Here is an 8,841-nt window from a genome sequence, read left to right as displayed (position 1 = left end):
CTCTCAAAGTTAAAGTTAACAACAATACAATTAAAAAAAAATACATGTGTTCAATTAAAACTTTTAAAGGTGAACCAAGCTAAAAGTACTTAAGTTGATTCACTTACACATTAAATTATACACTATATATCTTAATAAACAACTTAGAAAATATTTACAACAATAGTTATTTACTATGACAGAATTTATGATTCGCGACAAATGTTTATCTTTTAAAGACTTTATACTTGAAAACGTTTGATTTATTGTCAGTTACTATCATACATGTTTATGTGCTTAAAAAAATCACCAAAACAACAAACACATCTTGAGCACAGTAACCCTTTAACAAATGTAACTTTCCTACTATACACTCAGTCTTTTCAAAAACATTTAATTTCACTTTTTTATTCACTTCATATTACTCACTTTAGTTTCTGAGCAGTTAACCCTGTAAGAGAACAATATTGGCTCCTACCACACTCACTTGGTCAATCTTACTAATTGTCTTGATAATTTTGCACTTACACCTGGCTTAACTTTGGTGTTATACAACCAAACTAAATCACCCACATCAAATGCAGTTTGCATTAATCTGTGGTCGTAAACACGTTTTTGTGAATCGCTTGCCAATAAAATATGTTTTCGCGCAACCTCATGTACTAAATTTAATTTATCCGTAAGCAGAGATGCATATTCAGTTTCAGATATTCTTTCTATGTTTTTAGGTTGTCCTAATGCTAGATCAATAGGTAATTGCATCTCTCGTCCAAACATCATCATACTTGGTGTAAACCCTGTACTTTCTTGTACAGAAGAATTATATGCCATTGAAATAATCGGTAAGTATGTATCCCAGTCCTTCTGATTTGTTGTCACAAATTTTGACAACATAGCTTTTATCGTTCTTTGTCCTCTTTCTACCAATCCGTCGGATTGCGGCCTGAAGGCCGTTGTTCTAGTTTTCTCCGACCCTAGAATTTCACACATCTCCTTAAAGATACGTGACTCAAAATTAGTACCTTGATCGGAATGAAGTTGCTTAGGTACACCGAATACTGAAACAAAGTTTTCAACAAAACTGTTGGCTACGGTGTGGGCCTCTTGATTTACTAATGGAATTGCTACAATCCATTTAGTAAAGTAGTCAACAATGGTAAATATATACTTATTTCTATTATTGCTTTTAGGCAGAGGTCCAGTTATATCTATACCAACTCTTTCTAAAGGGGCACCTACTAGATACTGTTTCATAGCAGCTTTTGCTTTTCTTGGAGGGCCTTTCTGAGACGCACACAGGTCACAGGTTTTGCACCAACTTTTTACATCTTTGGATAATCCAAACCAAAAGAACCGCTGCTTTACTTTCAGCTTAGTTTTACGTTCCCCTAAGTGGCCTCCTATAGGGCTACTGTGTAGCTCCATTAACACCTCATTGACTAACACTCTAGGCAACACCACTAGGTACTTAATAGATTTCCCATCAATTTCTTCCCAAAGATGGTATAAAACTCCATTTTCTATCTTTAATGAATCATATCGATTCCAATAATATTTCAACTCCACCGATCTTGGAGATACTTCAGACCATTTAGGTTTTTCATTATTTTGTAACCACATCTTTATAGTATTTATATTTTCGTCTTTATCTTGGACATCTGCAATAGATTTGCCATTCAACGAAATTAGGATTTCTCTAACTGGTGTGTTACTAACATCAGTATTATTCCAACATGTGGGGATCTTAGACTTTATGTCACCCATACCACATGTGTCATTAGGAATATTCCTTTGATGTTCATTTACTATCTCAGACCTATGACTTTCACATTCTGTTGATACTTCACTATCATCAGCAACAGTTTCAATGACCTGCATGTTTACACTCTTGCTGACTTTCTGAAGCCCAACAACCTGCTCTTGATCTTGGATCACATCAACAGCTTGGTGAAAAGCATCGTCATGCCCACCTTCTAATTGCAAATCAATATCACCCAAGATTTCAGAACTCTTTCTACTACTTCTTTTAAGCAGTTCTTCCTCTTGTTCTAATGAGTTCTGACAAGCATTAACTTCAACATTAAATGTTGTGCTTATCCCCTCTTCTAGCCTATCTTTCATATCCAAACCTAATTCGTATACTGGCTTTGTATATCTGACGTCTGCTTTATCACAGTACGTGCATCCACTATGACTACAAGGTCGTCTGGACAACGCATCAGCATTTGAATGAATACGACCAGCTCTATGTTTTATCTCATAGTCATAAATCGACAACGTCTCTAGCCATCTGGCCACTTGGCCTTCTGGCTGTTTAAAATTGGTTAACCACCTTAAAGCGCCATGGTCGCTCCTTATTATAAAATGACGTCCAAACAAGTAATGGTGATAATGTTTCACTGAACATATCACGGCAAGAAGCTCTCTTCTGGTTACACAATACCGTCTTTCTTCTTTCGAAAGACATTTACTAAAATATGAAATAACTTTTTCTTCACCATCTTGCATCTGCTGCAATACAGAGCCGATACCAACCCCACTTGCATCAGCGTCTAAGATATATATACCATCAGACTTTGGATATGACAATACTGGAGCATTTATCAATCCAAGTTTTAGATTTTGAAATGAGGTTTCACAAGCCTCTGACCATTGAAATCGTTCACCTTTTTCAGTCAATTTGTGCAATGGTTTAGCAATTGACGAAAAGCATTTTACAAATTTTCTATAGTAAGAACACAGTCCTAAGAAACTACGCACCTCACGTACGTTTCTTGGTGTTTTCCAGTTTTGCACATCTTCAATTTTTCGGGGATCAGTTGCAATTCCTTTTGAACTGATTAAATGACCAAGGAACCTAACTTGTTTTTGAAATAAAATACACTTTTCGGGACTAAGTTTTAAATTTGCATTTTTCATGCGTGTGAATATAGCATCAAGACTAGATAGATGATCTTCAAATGTTTTAGAATAGCTTATTATATCATCAAGATATACTAAACATTGGTTCCAAGTAAGACCTGCTAAGACTCTTTCCATTAGTCTCTCAAATGTCGCAGGGGAGTTACATAAACCAAATGGCATTACTGTAAACTGCCATAAACCTACACCTTGTACTGAGAATGCTGTTTTATGTTTATCAGTGTTTGACATTCCGACCTGCCAAAATCCAGATTTGCAGTCAAGAGTACTAAACCAGACAGACCCAGATAAAGCATCTAAAGTATCATCAATTCTTGGTAATGGTTGACTATCTTTAACAGTACATTCATTTAATTTGCGAAAATCGCAACAAAATCTTATTGCACCGTTTGGTTTCGTAACCATGACAACAGGACTACTCCAGGGACTTGTGGAAGGCTCTATAATACCTTTGTCTGCCATTTCCTTAATTTCTTTTTCTGCGGCTAAACGTTTTGCAAGGGGAACCCTATAAGGAGCTTGTTTTATTGGTCTAGCATTTCCTGTTTCTATTGTGTGCTCAACAATATGTGTTCTTCCAATATCACCAGAATCTCGAGAGAACACATTTTGATGTTTAATCAAAAGATTCTTAACCTTTTCTGCCTCGGCATTTGTTAAATTTTCAACGGCCTTCTCTAAGACATCTTTTAAATGAATTGGTATCTTTGTATCATTACTCTCACAGACACCTACTGTTTCCACGTTAACAATATCTGGTTGCATCACAGCTTCATAAAATGCAGCCACGGTATTTTTATAAACTGTACAAGGCTCGGTATTTAAATTAACCATTCGTATTGGTATGTTTCCACTTTCAATATCAACAAGAGCTTTTGCGACCAAAAGACCACTCTTTTCAGAGAATCTAGCATTTGGTTCAATAATTCCTACTGTATTACGAATAGTTGCATTAGATTTCCCTAACACTATTACTTCGGTTTCTGGTGGTATAATTGTATTTTCTTTTACCAAAATTCGACAACTCGTAGCTAACGCATTTTCATCTCTATGAAAGCAAGAGACATCTTCTCCATTAAGTATAATACTGTTCTTTGCAACATCAATCTTACATTGATTAGCTTTAAAGAAATCCATACCCAATATACCATCATTTTTTATATCTGCCAGGAAAATATTCTGTTCGAAACATTGTGAACCTATTGTAATCATTGACTTAATTTTACCATAAAAAGGAGCCGTTTCACCAGTGGCAGTAGTAAGCGTCATGTTAATTGGTATTATTTCCGGCTTCTTGTCCTCCGAAATTTTATCATACAAACTTTTACGGAGAATTGTAACATTAGATCCTGTATCAACTAACATAGAAACTTTAATATCATATAACTGAGCAGGCAAGAAAAATCCATCATCTTTCGTCAAATTTTGATTAGCATTTATTGTGTCTGATTTGGACCTCTGGCCGGGTTTCGAATTTCGGTCCTTAAACTCGAGCCGCGCCCGTTTCCCGAGTAGTTATTTTGCTTAAATGCTTGGACCTTGTCTGGGCCTTTATGAAATGATCGTCCTCGTCCTTGATAATTATGGGTCCTATCAACCCTGTTATCAAACCTATGCCCAATTTTGTTTGTTTCATTACCCCTATGAAATTGCTTTAGGTTGTTATTGTCATGAACCTGAGCTGTTAACATTTTCATTTGATAAGACAACTCATTTAATTTTCTGTCGGTTTGATTTACCTCAGGTGCAATATTTCTTACATGATTCCTACCACCCCTGCTTTTATCAGCTTCCTTATGAGCATCTAACCTTACTGCAATTCGTTCTGCTTCATTAATAGACTTTGGGCCTACTTCTCTTAATCTCAATCGTATGTCAGTATCTGGTATAGCATCGACAAAATAATCTAATGCTAGTAAATCAACGACCTCAGATGAAGCACTCGGATAAGCCTTTCTAGTTAACTTCCTAACAGACTGTGCTAACTCTGGTATTGTTTCATTTCTACCAAGTGTTCTACTTTGTAGATGTGAGCGAAATATTTCTGCTTTGTGGACAGAACCATAACGATTTTGCAGTACATATACAATAGAATCAAAATCACGTCTTTTCTCGTTATCTAGCTCGCATAAGATCGCCCGTGCACCCCCTACTATACTACTCGCAAGAAAAAGCGATTTAGTTGTATAACTCCAATTATTCAATTCAGCTACAATATTAAATTGAGCTAAATATTCGTCTAAATCATCAGACCCGTCATATGTCTGTGGTTTTAGTTTATTATGTGTTACGTCACTACCCTGGTATGGTCGTTGTCTATTAACATGTTGACCGTATGGTATCTGTAAGTTTGGTGTGTCACCACTCATACCCAACTGTGAATTTTGAATAACCATTTGTGGGCCATTATTATTAATGTCTTCACAGTTAGGAGTACTGTTTATAGGTCCTCGTCCAATACATACGTCATGGGGACCTGCCTTCTGTATAAAATTATCTTTTTGTACAGTCACACTCTTTCCACATTTAGGTTGTACGTTATCAATTTGAATTTGTAAATGGTCTAGCTTAGATTCGAACACTGACAATGAACTTCTTACTTCATTTTGAACTGACACAAAATTTTGATGTACTTGTGTGCTTAAATCAATAACTAATTTCTCTAAAGTATTGTGGTTATTTTCTCCATCTCCAGTGTTTTCTAAAATTACTCCCTCAGGTGGAATGAACGGACTTTCATTCTCAGTCTGCATTGAACTAACACCAGGTTCTGACTCACAATCGCTGTCTTCCATTACGATTGAACTCTTTAATTGATTAAAAGTTACAATATTTGATTCCTCCATTTAATGCACAAGACCAAATTTACCACCGGTACCAGGTAAGATCACAATAGCACGTGCACAAACTAAATTAACAAGTCCTAAGTATGTTGTTCTTCCGATTATTTAAAGTGATATCCCACCGCTGCCACCAAATTTGTAGCGTTACCCCCTGTTTAGGTAGCGATAATTTATAAGAGTTACAAAGAACACATGGGGGCAAACTACATGAGTTCGCCTGGGCCCGGCTTTTTGGTAAATTGATATTTACTGCCTGTCTGGCAAGGAATAACGGAGGCAATTTAAAGTTTAACGATTAACTTTATTAAAGGAATTAAACAGTTATAACGAACAGCTAATAATATTACATCATATAGTTATTAAAATGTTTATTTGTATTTACGACAAATAGTAATATTGTGCACCCTAATTCTTTTAATTCATCTGAATAAATACAACGAATTCTTTTCGAACACAAATGTCAAATTGTTCCTAAGATATTTGTTCCAAGTTTTAATGTAGGAGTCTTCTAAGCAAGTTCACACTTTAATATGTTATCACCGAGAAACAAATACACTTAAATATTATATTCACCGATTTAGTGGTTTCATACCACAAAGAAACTAGTATCAAATATAGTTAGACTACGCCGTAAGATTTACCCTTTTGTAGCTTTTACCAGTTGGTGAATTTTACCAGTTGGTAAATGTTAGCAACTTCGACAATCCTCGTCACAGTTTATCAACATCTTTGAACAATTGTACACATTTAATAAATTAGCACTTGAAATATACGCATGATAGAGATTAGTTATGAGAAATACACGTTGGTTCAATGGTTTATAATTTTCACCAACTAACAAGGTAAATTTAACGAACTTTACACTTTAAAAAGAATGGTTATATTGGTAAACACAAGACTTAAACACTTTGAAACACTGGAGATGGAGACACTTAGGAATTACCACATTTTTATTTATTTGGTTGATTTAGGGAACTTTACCTCTTCTGTGCCCATAGTTATTTTACCAATTGAATTTATTTTCTCGTTGGTGAGCGACACACGGAATACCCTCGTCAATGGTATTCCGACAAAAATAACAATGCCGCTGTATTTATATGAAAATTTCGTCAGATGTGACGTCATCAGCGATGACGTAGTAGGAAATGTAATGGCGGACATAAACCAGGAAGTAACTCAAAATTCACTATTCTTTTCTGGATTTTGAACTTATAAAAGCACTTTGAATGTTTTTAAAGGTACATTTTGTGAAAATAACAGTAATATTATTGATATTTATCAATAATTTTTAATACCATTTAAGAATATATGAATAAGACACGATTATCTGCTGAAATAAATTACGGCGAATTCAAGCATAAAAATACGTCACTTTTAAAGCGTAGATTAGGGTGCACAGTAATTATTTCCTGAAAACAACATGAATTGTCAACACATATTACAAATATACATCATGAACAGTATTATAGTACTACAATATTATACATAGTACATTTAAAATACATAACAATATTTCTAAGGAAAAGAAAGTGGGTGGGGTAATGTAAATATTTGTTTTACATTGAGGTGCGATCGTTACATAAGGCAAATAACTGCCAGATGGTTATCCCATATGATAATATCTGGAAAAAAAAACTCGAAAGGTATTAAAAATGTTTCCGAGATATGACAGTAGCCAGTTTTTTTAATATTGTGACTGTGATGAAAGCTGGTTTTACTATTTTACGCCAGTTCGCATGTGGAACAATAAGATATCGGCCACCAAAAATGTCCCTCGACCATGTGTTTCAAAGCGTCTGCGGAGTGTCAAAATTATGTACGTTATTTTATTTAATACCCGGGTCTGTAGGTGCCGTTCAGTCACATTTAAGCATTATTATAAAGATATCGTCTTCAGTAAAATTGAAGAACACTCAATGAAGTTCGCCTTCGACTGGTATCAAAACCCTGTAATTTTTGCATGATATAACGCCACTGCCAAACAATGGGGCTACTAAAATTGATATTTTTTTAAAGAAAAAAGAGTGACTGTCTATAAAACATCCAAGTATTCTTAATCATGGCATCCTTTGGCTTTATCCTAGTCCCTTGACTTAAATCAACATCTTGCTTACAGAGAAAAAAATGGCCTCTGGTCGGTCATTTGATCATATTGCATTTCTTATAGACCCTAACTCGTACTTATTAGAATAAAAGCAAGTTTTAATTAATAAATTCTTTTAGGTATTTTAACTCTTAAAGATAATAATAATGATTTGATCTGGTAAGGTTGCCAATGAGTCAAAGACACAGTAGCGACTTACTAGTATTCCCAAATTGTTAAGTTTAATAAAACTTTGATTGTACCTAAGTGTCTGTTGACAAGATTATTATGATTTTGAAAAAGTAATAAACAATGAATGTAACAGCAGAATGAATGTGTTTGTAAGCGTGTTCGGCATGCTGTCATCATAAGACGTGTGACGAATAGACATTAAAATTAATGAGAAGCTATTTTTTTATCATTTTATATATTAATATTGTCAATATCGAAAAACCTTATTTCATATAGTTATTCAAAAATCGGTTTCTACAATTTCGGCACGAAATGATCATCTACGAGATACATAATCATTGTTTATCCAAGTAAGGTCACTCCTAAATAGTTAAAGACACACGAACAACAGTAAAGTCAAGTAATACCTACTGTTCTCTTTTATGTTGACAATTCCTTGCAACCGGTACAAATGCTGGAATTGCTAGACATTTTATACAAGAACTTCAAAGTTTATTATCAAAAGGGGGTTTTAGTATTCACAAGTGGTTATCGTCAATTCTTGAAGTCATGTCTACAATACCGACTATTGATAGACGGTCAACCTAGATTTGGATCGAGATACGTTGCAAATTGATCGAGCCTTTGGAATTCAATTGTGTATTAAATGAGACGAATTTCAATTCAAGATCGATATAAATGACAAACCGTTGACAAGGCGTGGACTGCTGTCTATGTTAAGCACTGTCTTTGACCCTGATGGTTTTCTAGCTACATTGATGTTATATGCCAAGAACAATTTCAAATCTCTTTGCAGATAAGGGCTAGGTTGGGATGATCAAT

Source organism: Ruditapes philippinarum, unplaced genomic scaffold (assembly GCF_026571515.1).
Source record: "Ruditapes philippinarum isolate M1 unplaced genomic scaffold, ASM2657151v2 ctg3378_1_1_1_1, whole genome shotgun sequence".
Classification (NCBI taxonomy): domain Eukaryota; kingdom Metazoa; phylum Mollusca; class Bivalvia; order Venerida; family Veneridae; genus Ruditapes; species Ruditapes philippinarum.
This window is presented reverse-complemented; position numbering follows the sequence as displayed.